At 32.2% G+C, this 15,287-nt stretch overlaps 1 long non-coding RNA gene across 1 annotated transcript; it reads left to right on the forward strand.

The window, feature by feature from the left end:
• The first annotated feature begins 12,923 nt into the window (after positions 1 to 12,923).
• On the forward strand, positions 12,924 to 15,287 carry LOC143056038 (uncharacterized). Its single transcript, XR_012972217.1, has 3 exons — positions 12,924 to 13,072; positions 13,947 to 14,231; positions 14,817 to 15,287. It is a non-coding gene; the product is annotated as an uncharacterized LOC143056038 (long non-coding RNA).

Below are 15,287 nucleotides of genomic sequence, written 5' to 3' on the forward strand. Positions count from 1 at the left end.
AACCGCACATGTAGGTCTGTACACAGTATTTTTTTTAGGTGATAATAAGGCTGTATTTGCCAATTTGTTATGATGAACCTTAATACTAGTGTTAAATTTTGACTAAATAATTTTAATTGATAGCGCTGAAGGGCTTCGGTAGAAAAAATCTGACTGGAATAAAAAAAACATTATTTCTGATCATCTTCAGTTTGTAAGTTCTACATCAATTTCATGTACTAATTCAGAGTCAGTTTTACGTCATTTCTTGCATATATATTTTTTGTTATATGTACATGATGTAGCTTACTTTTCAAGTTTTTATATGACAGCAAATTAATTTGAGAATGGAAATGGGAAATACAAGCATGTCAAAAATTTGCTTTCGAGTAATGCTTAATCATGTCATAGTTGTTTTCAAGAAGACACATTTGGTTTCCAGACAATAACTTGAGTATAAGTGAATGGGTCTCTATGAAATTTTTCTAGATTATACTCATCTAGTATATATATATTTTGTAAATGCAACAAATACTGATTTGGCAGGAGATGCACTCAAAATAGGGTGTTTTAAATATTTTATCTGTAATTTGTGCATTTTTCCTATGATATGTACTTCTTTATAATGTTGATGTGAGTATCATGATAAAGAAAATATATTTGGTAAGTATATATATATATTTACAATTGACATGCGCCAGTGCGCTGCAAAAGGATCTTCTTTCCCTTTAATTCCAAAAATTTATTTTTTTTCTCACAGAAACACATGAGTTATTTGGTAAATGAAACACTTTTCATTGTTTGAAACTTTCAGTAATAAAAATTTAATTTAGCCTGTTTAAATGTTTCACTGATTGTGTGAAAATTTTAACAGAAAATGTACAAAACACTTGATAAAATTGCATTATCTGCAGAATTATTGATAACTCTCCTCACAATATATTCACAAGGACATAGAACTTACATATTGTCCATGCTATTCTGATCTGAGTTTTTATTCATACATACTGGCATGGCTGGTGCTGTTTCAAGTTGTCTTCTTTTTCGATTTCTTGAGAAGTATTTGTTTAACCTGTTCAGTCACTATAAAGTGTTACAATTCCTATTTAGACGCAACACAGAAACAGTGACCAAAAAGGTACTGCTTTCACATGAGAGAAGCTAGAAAAAAATTAAATGTACACATTTTCAATAATTTTTGTAGGACTTGCTATCATATGAAATTAAGGAGATATGTAGTTAGAGACTTCTGCTGAATAGAAATATGTGGGTTCAAATTAGTTCATATTGAAGTTTAAAGCATTCAAAATTAGAATATGTTTGATTTCAACTGACATAAACAAAATGTTTTTATATGCTAAATATACATCTGTGGTCGTATCAGGCGTGGCAAATTTATTGCCTTTAGGTTTGTACTTTTTTTTTATTTTGGTCATGAAAATAAATTTGAAGTTCTGTTGTGAAGTTGCTAACATGAGAATACCCAAATTGCACCTAAATTGTCATTTTTTTTACCAACTTTTTTATGTACCAGACAAAAGTTTATTCTGTGCTTGTTTTGTAGAATATCCTTGTCTACAATATAGTTACACCAATTTAATTTTGAGTCCATGTAGAGTCATTGAAAAATGGGTTTGAAATTACATCCAAACAATCCATGATATTGTAATGAGGTCAGTACCCAAATTCCATACATCATTACATGTATGGTTAATTTCAAATCCTTAAAACAGAGATTTTGTTTTATTTCTTTAAATATTCCGAACAATTTGACATTATTCCATGCTTTAACTATTATTTTTTGAAGAAAAGGATGCTGGTAACAAATTTAATTTGCTCATTGTAAAAAGATGATAAGATAACTTCACAAGGTGAAAGAAAACTTGCAAGATTTTTGCAGTTGTTTTTTTTTTTGCTGAATAGGTGCAAGTTGGTTACTGAGTACAATTTTGGTACTGTGATGTTATATAACCTTAAGTGTGTATTGCTAAATAGGTTGAAATGTGAACCTGATAGTGATATAGTGATAAAGTACTTGGTAGAGTGAAAATGTTTTGATCAGGTTTAAACTGATGCATAAAATATGCAGGCAACTGCTGCAGCTTGAATTTTAAAGGATGTAGCCCACATACTTCCAAGTAACATGCCCTGTATATACCTATCAAAGTCATGGTATTCTCATGGGTTATCATAATAACTCCATTTTCCCAAAAAGAATCCAATTTTGGACAATATGGGAGCATACGATATATACAGTAGTCAGTTCTAAATGTACTACTCAGACTCAAGTCTCTTTTTATGATTAAACTTACAGAGAGGAAACTAAACAGTTTCCATCTCCTGGGACTGTATAAGGTGTGACATAATCAATGAAAAGATTTGTTGAGAGTTTGCCATTTGAAGGAAGTACAGAATTAGAAGATTGTGAATTATTTTGATAATTTTTAATGTTTTAAACTTTGGTTAAGTTTTGAATTAGTCTGTGGGCTACCATATGATCCAGAGGGGCGACAGTCCCCCTTTTCTTGGGAAAAAAATGTTGATTATATAGGGAATCACTGAAGCATGACTGGAGCACCCCTTATGAAAAATGCTGGATTCGCCATTGACTACATGAATAACCGTGATCACATTCAACAGTATAATTATCACTGTTCCTTGATGTGGGGAATAATGTGGCAGATGAACATAAGTAGTTATGGTCAACCAGTGCACCGGAGTTACCCCGCATGTCGGACCGGATAGCCATTATAAAAAAAAATCCGAAATGTATTGCTTGCAGAGATTTTTTCTGTGTTCCCATGGCTGGACGGAACTTTCACGCTAAATATGTTATCGTTATCTATGATTTTGTGACTTTTAAATGAAGTACCTGTGATTATTTGGGTAATTTGTTTTGACCTCACTGATAATGGAATGTTGAACACATGTTGAAGCAGACAAAACATGGCGTCAGATGTTGTTGTCCTAACTTCGGTAATTTCCGTGGTACGATAAAATTTAAATAAGCTACACAAGTAACCAAAATTTCTGAATTCTTGTTTTTGCAAACAAATAAAAATTCATGTCGTATTTAATATCAAAATTATTCCGATCTGTCCCGTTTTTTCAAGGTCGCGTTGAAACGTTAAATTCGGCCGCTATTAAAAAAAAATAATCGTACGAGATTTAACGAGAGTGACGAAACTTTTCAGATGGGTCGTGTAGAGAGAGTTATCGTTCTTTATTCCAAAACGATGCTTCTACCATAAGTGCCAGCTAAAGCTGGCATATTAAATGAAGTGAACGTTAACACTTTGTACATTTCGTGCGTCCGAAGCACTTCCCTGAAGTAGCCGACACCAAGAACGCTTCAATATAAAGATTTGATGATACGGAAGTAGGTCTTTCCTATTTATAAAAAAAAAGAAAATTCTTCGTCCATCGGATATTAAAGAAATATTTTGACCCTTGTTTCAAAACAAATAGCTTAACAATTTTGTGTGAACGAAGCTTGATAAATGAGCCTGTACGCAAGAAGCGTGTTAACATGCTTCGTGGGGAGTTTGGTATTATCGAATATCTTCCAAAGTATTATCTTAACAAGATTTTGACACAATCAAATTAAACGCTTTTAAAACCAGGTTCAGTCTATCATTTTCTACATAAGAACCAAGTCAGGAATATAATAGTTGTTATTAATTCGTTTAATGTGTTGTGCTTTTGATTTTGTCATTCGACTAGGGACTTTCCGTTTTGATTCAGTATTTTTCTTATTTTACTTTTTTAAGATTTGATAGGTTAAGACAGTATTTTTATGCTCTATCTAAAGTTTCTGCTTCTAGATATTTATGAGTTGTCCGAACACCAGTTTTTATTATATATTTTCAGCTTATACATGTAGTTCAGCTTGTAAATTGAATCTTGATTTAAACTAATTATTGCTGGCTCTCAGTCTGGATTAGTGATAAAACAATATCAAATGTTAATAAGGTTGCCGCGAATTAATTAAACTTTTGTTTCGACACTAAGTAATCACAGAAGTTACTACCTAAACTTATCTTGATTCATTAGTACGTATGATGCAAATATTTAGTCATACAAAAAATTGTACGTATTCAAAATCCATTTGTTAAAAATACATAGACAATTATCAGACACATATTCATCCTAGTTTTTCACATATTTATTATCAAAATCTCACCAGTTTTGGTCTTCTGAAACATTAAGAAATAATACAATGTATGACACAAAAACTGTCCAAAATATAAACAAACAAAAAAAATCTGAATTTCAAATGTGTCAAAATCTGGCCATCGTATTGGTTTTTCGGATATCAGCTGGTAATGCACAAACAAAAACAAGAAAGACGGTTTCTATTATTTTTACTATGATCCGTAAAATGTTTTCGTCAGTGGTATAGAATAAACATTTCATCCATCTCTCGTTTGTGACAGAGAGTCTTCAGAAATACCACGAAACTGTTTACTACTCGCAAAGTGATATCAATTATACATGTTATATGTAGATTATAAAAAAACACTCAGAAGAACTTAAGGATCATTTTTAATCTCAATAATTCTCTGAAATTAGTTTAATCAAAATTTTTTTCAATCCTGAATATAACCGTTCCACATGTGAATTTGAAAAACTCATCGACCTCTTCATAATTTCATATGAGTCAGAGTTCGTGCAGACACTTGTCAAAAACAAGAAGACCAAGAAGGAAGATTATTTCATTTCGTATTCAGATATATCAATGTTCTTTCTACTAACAATCTAACCTTTTTCGGATTGGATTCCGTTAATATATACTCCAGAACTAGAAGTTAAAGAAACAACATACACGGCTTCCTCTATCTCATTTTTAGACTCAGAACTAGAAGTTAAAGAAACAACATCCACGGCTTCCTCTATCTCTTTTTTAGACTCAAATTGACTAATCTTCTCAGTATTTGAATCTTTGACAACCGAGACGATTTTAATTTGAAATAATTAATTTTCCTCTCATTAGTAGTAAAATACCGATTTCACATACATATGGGATATGCATTTCCCAATTCATTTGGTATTCAAGAGCTTGCAACTGCTTATCGGAACGTCAACAGTGTCTGATGCAAGAGTTGATGAACCAGGGTTATAACATCTCGCCAATTTTCCTAAAAAAAAAATATCTTAGGAAGATACCAAGGGCTTGTTGATAAATATTTTGTATCGACTTCACAAATAATACACGATGGTCTTGAATTATACATTCATTGTACTGAGGTTGTATATCATCTAACTTACATATTGAAGTGTTTTTTTTATTTGTCTAAAGATAATAATACTCTTACTGTTATGTATATTTTTGGTGATGTTCATTGACGTGACTTTGTCGGTTCTTATACATCTCGTCATTGTGTTATTTCACTATGGTACGTTTTTGTGTTCTTATATCTCGTTTTGGCTGGTGTGCTGTTTTTAAAATATTTTTTTTATACTGATAAACATTTTTACACTATTTTAATTTTGTTTTGTGCACACAATGTTGTCAATATACAATGGAATTTTATGCGACTAACATACAAGTTAGAGGTTTAGCTAGCTATAAAACCAAATTTAATCTACCATTTTCGACATAAGAAAGTGCCTGTACCAAGTCAGAAATGTGACAGTTGTTATCCATTTGTTTGATGTGTTTGATGTGTTTTAGCTTTTAATTTTGTCGGTTGTATTGTTTTTTTGTTATATTCTATTTTGACTGTTAAAGCATTTTACTGACATTCCTAAAGAGAATTCTAAAAATATCTAATTCACTGTATTTTTTAAAAATTTAATAGATGAACCTTATGTTATGATATTGAAGAATTCGCGTGAACAATTCCCTTTTTACAATTGCAATTCTGATAAATATTACGACCAGCACGTTGAAATCTAGTGTCTGTCAACCCATAAACTATTGGATTAATTACGTTGTTCACCATGTATAATCTCATTCCAATTTGATACAATGAAAGTTTAGGGTTCTTCAAATTCGCTGAAATTGACGAGTCCAGACCAACGACGAAAGACAAGATCACAAACGGCGCATGTGCTAAGACGAACGTAACTGTTATGATAAATAGAGTTTTAGTTGTTCGCACGGAAGCTCTTTTAGCAATGATTTCTTGATCAAAAGAAGTTTCTTGTTCATTGTTTTGGTCCGATGACCGTCTAATATTGGTCACGATTGTAGATAAATGTATGGAAGGCTGTCCTCGAAACAAATTATTTTGTCTCTGAAAAATCGTTTTGATGATCGAACTATATGCAAACGTTAGAAAAACAGTGACTGAAACGTACATTAATCCGACAATAGAAAAATATATCACAAAGCTGACAGTTTCATATTGGTCCTCGTGGTCAACACCACAAGCTATTAACGTGACATTTTCAACTACTATCACGTGATTTCCATTTGTAAAAATTCGAGGTAAAGCGGCTACAGCTGAAATCAAAATACCAAAAACTGACAGTTTATCGGAAAGTTTTGCTGAGATCTGCCACTTCGACAAAGGTTTACAAATTTTCAAATAACGTTCAATTGCAATTAGAACTATTAATACAATTGATAAATAATTCAAACAATAATCCAAATAACGATATGTCTTGCAAGCAGCCTCGTTATAAAACCAGGAAAGTTTTAATAGGTACATTATCTCAAGTGGCATGTGTGTCATACAAACCATCAAATCCACAAAAGACAAGCTACGGACAAATACTCTATACGTTGATTCTTTGTAGAACTTTGTAAATATGAACAAAGCAGTGGAATTACCTATCACACCGGTAATAATAAGAACAAGTATATAGATAACTGTTGGTATTTGTTGATTCATGTCTGCCACTTTAATCGAACTATAATTGCTGTACATCAGTTGTTCCTGAAAAGATAAAAGCAGATATAAAAGATGGTGAAGTTGGCATTGAATATTTTTTGTTAAAAAGAACCAGCGAGAAATACTTTTTACACACATATATATCTATTTTTTCCACATTATGCCTGAAAAACAAATGATGACTTATCATCCAGTAATCCTTCCGAATATGATTGATATCAACAGAAGAAACACATAATACGCATGTACGCAGAAAAAACTGTCAAATGGCCCCTTTGTCCCAAATTTCAGTGTATAAAATAAACGATTCTGCTATGATTGTGCTTTATAGTACGGTGACCGAGTAAGGTAAAGTCGCTTATTTAAGGAGTTTAATTGTCATTTGGACTATACGGCTATAAATCACAGTAGTGGTAGTTCAAAGCTTAAACTCAACATTTTGACATGTCGTCAAAAAATCGAACGGTGCAATTTTTGTGAAATTGGCTTTTGAGTACGTTAGTTGACTAAAACGAAAAATCGACATAGAAAAGTTTTGAGGTCTACATTGTAAAATTACATCCGTGATATGATTTCTGTTATTATATGCATTGTTGTTACACCTTTTTTTAACGATTTCAATTAAAGTTTAGCAAAATTAATCCGTTATTAAAGAGTTTATGTAAAAGATTAACACTACGAATACCTTACATTTAAGGGAGAACGTTTTCATTCAATTTCATCATGCTTTTTAGCCCAAAATGTTGAATAATTAACATTTATATGATATTTCATATATTTGTATCTTTATTAATTAATAATATCAAATTCATTTATCTCAGAAGCATTATTTCAGCTTACCAAGCCAGACACAAGTCTTTACGTTCATATGACGGAGCTATTCGAATATCAAATACAGCCTCTTATAGATACATATACGCAATAGGGCTGTGCTGTATCACTTACATTCAAATACTGGGATATGTTCCATGAAGCAGTAAGCATTTTGCTGTCACATGTAAGAGCAGAACGAGGGGGAAATTGGTCACTTACTAGAGATCGTCATCTCAAATGTAACCTTATGTTTTTGTAACCAACAGTACCAATTACTGAAGGTGGATGCCAGTTTACATACTCGATATGCTTCAACTTTCTGAGAATATTCGATCACCTTTTATAGATGGCTACTTTGCTTTAAGACAGACTACTGGACATTTTAACAGTACATGGACCGACATGGCAGCATAAAATACCATTATAAAACCCTCTAGGGAAACAGGTGGCACTATAGGCATAACAAATCAAAAGTCTGCGCTTGTTAGATGGACCCTTACTAGACATTTCCTTGAATCCCTTAGTCGTGTAATGCTGAAAAGGGCTGGAATTGCTGCAAATTATGCAAATTCACAAGAGGAAACGAAACCAACAGCAATGAAAAGAGATGAAGAACATGGTATTGCCATTATGAACCATCTGAATGAACCATGATTGATCCCTTTGGTATGAAATCCCATCCTCCATGTCTTGTCAATATTTCTTCTGGAATGCATGCTACAAGTGATATTTGTGGTTCTTTGCTTACAGCTGTCGAGGTAGGCTTGAACATGTCTTAACATTTTATCACTAGTGTTCTTTCTTTAGATCAGTCAAGGAGTTTTTATAGTCCAATATCAAAGTCAAAACTAAAAACATTTGAAAACATGACCACAAAAACAAACCTTGAATATAAATCTGCGGAAATACTTTCGTGTCATATAAATCCATAACTTGTTTTTAGACGTGTACTGATATTGACAAATTGTGGAGATGATGTTACCATAGAAAATGAGCTGTCGCAGCCTGTAGGTCCCATTCCAATTTCCCTTTTTCAAGATGACGGTATCATGAGAAAATCATGCAAGTCGGATTTGGTGAAGCAATTAGAATCTGAAGTCTCTTGTGCACTTTCCCTTCCTTCCTTTGTACCAATACTCACAACTTACATCAGAGATGATATGATATTGGTTCAATGTATTGATGTTAAGAAAGGTCAAACATTCGGTGACCTTGCAGCTAACTATAAAAAAATATGTCCAAATGAATTTCTATAGCGCACAAAGTAGCAGATTTTTTTTTTACCTCTACGACATGAACAACTCTATAAAGTCTGCCGAAAGGGAACGCCGCACTACAGCTTCAACCAAAGTGTATCAGATTATTGAGGGGGGAAGTATTCCTGATTGGAAAACTTTGACAAATCCGCTATGATTCCACCTGATGTGAGCTTTACATAGCCAAATATTCTAAATTCCAAAAGTTATTTATACCATCACTGTTAATGGCCGTCTTCACTTGTTTAGCACTCAAGAGGAGGCCGATTCTTAATGCCATAAACTTTGACACGAAGTTTAGGGAAATGTGAAAGAGCGAAAGAACAATCATAACAACCTCTAATACAAATGTGATTGTTCTGTGTGTTCACTACAGTACTATAAATATATGACAAATACAAGCTAGTTGTTGGTGCAGATGGAGACCATTCACTAACTGTGTGTCTGTCTTTCCCTAAAAATTTGTTAACTATTGCCTGCTGTACATGCAATTTTGTTCCTCAATGCTCTTCAACTTCGTACTTTATTTGGCCTTTTTAACATTTTTTAATTCGAGCGTCACTGATGAGTCTTTTATAGACGAAACGCTCGTCTGGTGTATATGCCAAATTTAGTCCTGGTACCTATGATGAGTTTATTTACCGGATGCGACACAACTTCGTCTCTGTTTTGAGTAGGTATACAAACTGTCTACAAGACTTCGAAGGACACGCACGACTATTTCAGTGGTTTTTTTTAGGGTTTCGGTTATATTGAAAAAGATGAAGCCCTTGTTTGGCCATGACATATAAGTTCAAAGTTTTCAGATAAATCTCTTTAAAACCATTCCATCATAATAACTATTCAAGCTTGTCACCAGTTAAGATGTAAGTTTAGTCCGGTTACCTCCCTGTGAGACGGCACTAAAACAGCATGTTATACGTACTTCGTTTCAAACTAAAGACCACATTACACATTGCTAAACCCCTATCCGGTCACCTTTAGAGTACGGTTGTCGGGAGTTAAATGATTCATTACACCCCGTGTATTTAAAAGAGCTTTGTCAGCAGAATTCTTGTAGGATCTTGTGTTTTCATTGAAGGGAAAATCTCCATGTAAAAAAGTCATTTGTTTGTTCACAACAAAACCTTACATGTAAAGGATCAGAATTATGTAGAAAATTCAAATCATGTTCCGTGACAGATGAACTAGAAGATACTCTTGGCATAATTCTGTTGTATGGATCTCTTTGATTGGATTCTTGAATTGTAAACTGTTTTCGAGGTATTGAGTGCTTTTCAGTTTTACCGAATTACATGAATGAGCTTATGCTAAAAACGCATTCATGATAGTAGGCTTCAGATAAAAATAATATTTATGATTTTATTGATGAGGTTGAATGTCAGCCGGCAAGGTAACTAGTGTACCTTTAACAGAATATGTGTTGATCTTGTATAACCGAACAAATGATTGAAAAACGCCTATTTCAAAAATAAATCGATTTATTCAAAACAAAAATAAATTTTCGAGATAATTCATTGTTAATTGATTTGAAAAAATGTCTGTATCTGAAATTCAACATAAATTGTTGTATATATCTTCAAATTTTGAAAGTATGGAAGAAAACAAATAAAAACAGAATTTGATTTTGACCTTATTTTATGCAAAACTTTTACCACATTTCTTTTTGACGACATTGATATTTCAATAGTACTCATTTTTCCGAATCCAATGATATAAATTATATAGCCATATAGTATGTTTGACGATTAAATCTTAAAAATATTGGGTCTGGTCACCGTACTATTATAGGGTGCTTATTAAAATATCTTATTCTTTTTAGAATTTGTTAATCTTATTGCGTTTTATATTTTTGTAATTTATCGATAGACTATGGAGACTTTGAATATCAATAGATACATTATAGAAAAAAATGCGAAGAATTGTATCATAATACATTTTTGGTTTCATTTGGGAGATTTGGCCTAGAGATTTTTTTAATAAATCATCACTTGCATGCTGTATAAAATATATTGTTAATAGAATATATACTGATGTCTTAGTATAAGATCGTCATCATCATATATCAGCCCCCTTTCCTCCACTGAAATCTCTACATAAAATGTATAATACCATGCACATTTACACAAGAATACATTAAATAAATCATACCTGATGTATGTTGAAATTTTGAATGGTAACCATATACTCTTCCTCCATAGTAAAATTCATGTATTCATCTACTGACCATCGGATGTGTATTCCATTCAATACCTTTTCGTGATACCCGGATTTGATTATAGTCAGGTAATTATTGTTTTGCTACTTATTTCTAGTGGTTTAGATAAATTGCAATCACCTCCCACTATAACTACATAAATGATCACAAAGTTACTAGTTGAAGGTCAAGTTAAGATTTTGTTTTATAATTCTTATCTTTATCAGTCACCTGTTCGAATAAAATTTTAATTAGTTGGTGATTGTTGACAGCTGTATTGACATGTTTTTGTGTCATGTCATCAGAGCACCTTCTGTGTCATGTCATTGTTATCATTATAAGGCTTAATTTATAATTAAGCAGGACAAGTGATTTTATGTATTAAAAGTTCAATGTACTGATATCATACACTTGAATTAATGACCACTACTAAAAAGTAAAATCACAAAAATACTGAACTTAGAGGAAAATCAATTCGGAAAGTCCATAATCACATGGCAAAATCAAATAATAAAACGGATCAAAAACGAATGGACAAGAACTGTCATATTCCTGACTTGGTACAGGCATTTTCAAATGTTTTTTATAGCGCTAACCCTCTTACTTTGATGACAGTCTCATCAATTTCCGTTATATGCGTTAACTAAACAGACACTTCTTAAGAATATTCATCTGCTTTATTGTTTAATTGATAAATAAAATTATCACTTGGTTGCAATGCATTACTGTGACTTTCCAGTGAAATAAAAACCAACAATTTCACACTTCACTCCTCTAAAGACATACAATAATGGTCTTGTCAACGTTGCATTAAAGCAAAATGGGAATGCGTAGGTAAAATATAGTTCTTTACATTTTCTATATAACTGTTATTAAAAGCCCTTAACTTGTCAATGTAATAAAAAGAATAACTAATCAAAGACTTTATCGAAAAATATTGAACTCGTGACCAAATAACACTGAAAGTTAACTCATGCGTTTCGCTCTTTCTTGAATTAATGTGTTGTTCGGTTACTCGTTGAATATATTTTTATATTTGAATTCTTTGATTATTAATTCTATAGATACCACTTGTTTCATGCAGGACTATGTTTTTTAATCAAAATTGCAAAGTCATATACAGTTAGGGTATGAAGTAAATGTTGGAAAGAGATGCATAATTCTATTTTTATAAAAATATTCATTTTAATACATTCAATTTTTAGGTTTAAGGGTTTATGATAAAAAGTTCACATCAAACAATTTTTTAGTCTTTAATTTTATGTTGTTTTTTTTACATGTACATAATGTATTACTAATTTTAGGAGCCCAGTCATGCACATTGATTCATAGTTTGTTCTTATAGTGATCTACGACTGTCCCAAATAAAAAAATGGGAATAGTTGGGGCTTTCAAACATGTTAAAACCACTCAAGTCACATTTTGACATGCCTGTTCCAAGTAACCTGTAATCCTGTGGTATTCTTCTGCCATTACTGTTTTTCTCTCAATGTTTTAGTAAACATAAAAGTCACATTTTGACATGCCTGTTCCAAGTAACCTGTAATCCTGTGATATTCTTCTGCCATTACTGTTTTTCTCTCAATGTTTTAGTAAACATAAAGTCGCTGTCCTATGGTGGAAAACATTTGTACTTTTGTAAGGGTTGTTGTCATTTTGTCATTATACTTTATATCATTCTTTTATTTTAAACAAGAATGAATTCGTGAAAAAAAACCTCACATTCTCCTCTTTCAAATACTTTACATGATAATCGAAGAAGCGTTTGTATGGTTTATATTTCAGACAAGGTAATTTTAAATTAGGTTCGACTTTATCTTATCATACTTACCACTTACATGTACCTGTTCATTTGTTGTTTAGGACAATATTGGACGCAACTATGTCTAATTTTCTAATATTCCTTGGAGGTGTTATAATTTCATTAATAACCTTAAGCCATGCAGAAAATACTGCCGAAGAAATCGCTGAAATTTTGCGTCGTCTTGGTGAGTAAACTAAATTTATTGTTTTGATATTATACTCTAAATATTTGACTTTCGAATATATGATCTATTAATATGAAGATAAATGTAAATTAAACGTCCAGCGGTATATTAAATACATTGTCAGGACAGGGACATATCAATGTCTTGTCAACATTTGACCCTGATTTTTACCAAATTGTCATACTGAGTCGCATTTTAAGGTGATAGTTTACAAGGTAACTGACAACTGGAAGACTTGTCACCCTACCAGGACACATTATTCGGACACTGAGTCGACCACTCTTTGCTCTTACTTTTTGATGCCACAAGCTTAGCGGAGAGGCAACAAATATCAATTTCAAAGTCTTTCGTTCGACATGGCCGGAATTCTAACCCACGACGCTTCTGCACTCGAGGCGACCCCACTAGCACAAGACCAAAATGTACTATACTTTTCAAGATACATTTATTTTCTAAATGAATTGAAGAATTTGAAATAAAAATTACATAACCCTTAAATAATGCTCAAAGATTTTCACACAAATTAAGTGTATTTTAACATTTTGTTTATCAGATGTGAATTGATCATTACAAAAATTCAAATGTTACTAAAAAATGAAATTGTCAAAGAGTTTTGTTTTAGATATACAAAGAAAGAATTAAAAATAACATCGTTATGCAAATGAATTATTGAATTCAGTTGATGTGTGTTTGATTATTCTTTGATAACAATCTTCTAAGGCATATGCTATACTTCGATAAACAGCAATTGTTCTTATAGCCATGCAAGTTGCTGTCACGTGTATTTGATAGACTTCCCGGACAAATACTCAAAGCCTTAATAAAAAAATACACTTACAACAAAGTTATGTCAAATGCTGTATTTTTCTTATAGAATATGTTGAAAGCAAAGTTAAGACTCTTGAAGCAGAAAATGAAATACTGAGGGATGAAAATATAAACATCAAACACATTATAAAGGAATATATTCTGCTACATGACCGGACAGATGGAGTTAGAGATAATTATGTTAATTTCCTTTCTTCAAATGACCAATCAAATCATACCGAAATCAATAAGGAAAATGCTACAAAAGACGAGACCAGTAATTATTATAGAACACAATTCGCTTCCAAGGAAACCGACAGAGCTTGGATCATCAAGCGATTGCTAATAGATAGTAAGTTTTAATGACAAATTGATTCTGTTAAAGTATGAAGTTTCGCAAAAAAGGTCACGGGAGACATTGAATAAACTATGTTCGCAAAAAATTGTTTCCGATGAGTAACATTAAAAAAAACATACAGAGTATAAAATATCTTGTAAAATATTTCAACAGCCAATAGAAACATATAACTTTCTTACAAACAGTGTTTACTTTCTTAAGGGTTGTATACAGATGTGTAATCAAAGACAGAAATACACGATCTATAAAAAATCTAACAAAAGGTTATGAAATTACTTAAAGAAGCATCCATTACTATTATTAAATATTTTGCTACAATAATGAAAACACTATCACTATCAAGTTTTTATTTTATCTACATGTGCACGTTAGAGTGGAAATAAAACGTATGTCATCATGAATGTTTAAATACAATTTGAAATAAAGGTTAATTTTAGAACGACGCGAGATTGCTGTTAGCCAATCAAAATATCGTATAATAATAAAACATACATCTTACATTATTTAATGACAATGAAATCTCTTTTGAAAATCATTTCAATACTTGCATTTAAAGATTTATTTTTTGTATTGCCTCAGCACCGACACCACCAACACCACCAATGAAAGTCGCCTTTGCAGCTGGTCTTTCAACGACTATTAACAGTCTAGGATCACACCAAGCTATCGAATATGATGAAGTTATTACGAATGAAGGAAATGCATATGACGCCCGCCATGGACACTTCACTGCGCCAATGAAAGGGATGTATTTAATATCAGCTACCATAACAGCAGCAGAAGGAAAGTACGTTGCACTTGAGTTGGTAAAGAATGGGCAGAGAACTGCTATCATGTATGCTGATTCTCGATCAGCTGGTCATTATTCGTCACAAAGTAGAACATTGCCATACGTTCTTGAGCAGGGTGATATGGTTTGGTTACGTACGTTCCCTGGTTATAATGGTCATAAACTTGATGGATCAACACACTCATTTTATAATTGTTTTGCAGCTGTTCTTCTTTTCCCGATGTGAATGGTTAGGCAAAAATAAATATCTTTGTACTTTA

Source organism: Mytilus galloprovincialis, chromosome 13 (assembly GCF_965363235.1).
Source record: "Mytilus galloprovincialis chromosome 13, xbMytGall1.hap1.1, whole genome shotgun sequence".
NCBI classification, from domain to species: domain Eukaryota; kingdom Metazoa; phylum Mollusca; class Bivalvia; order Mytilida; family Mytilidae; genus Mytilus; species Mytilus galloprovincialis.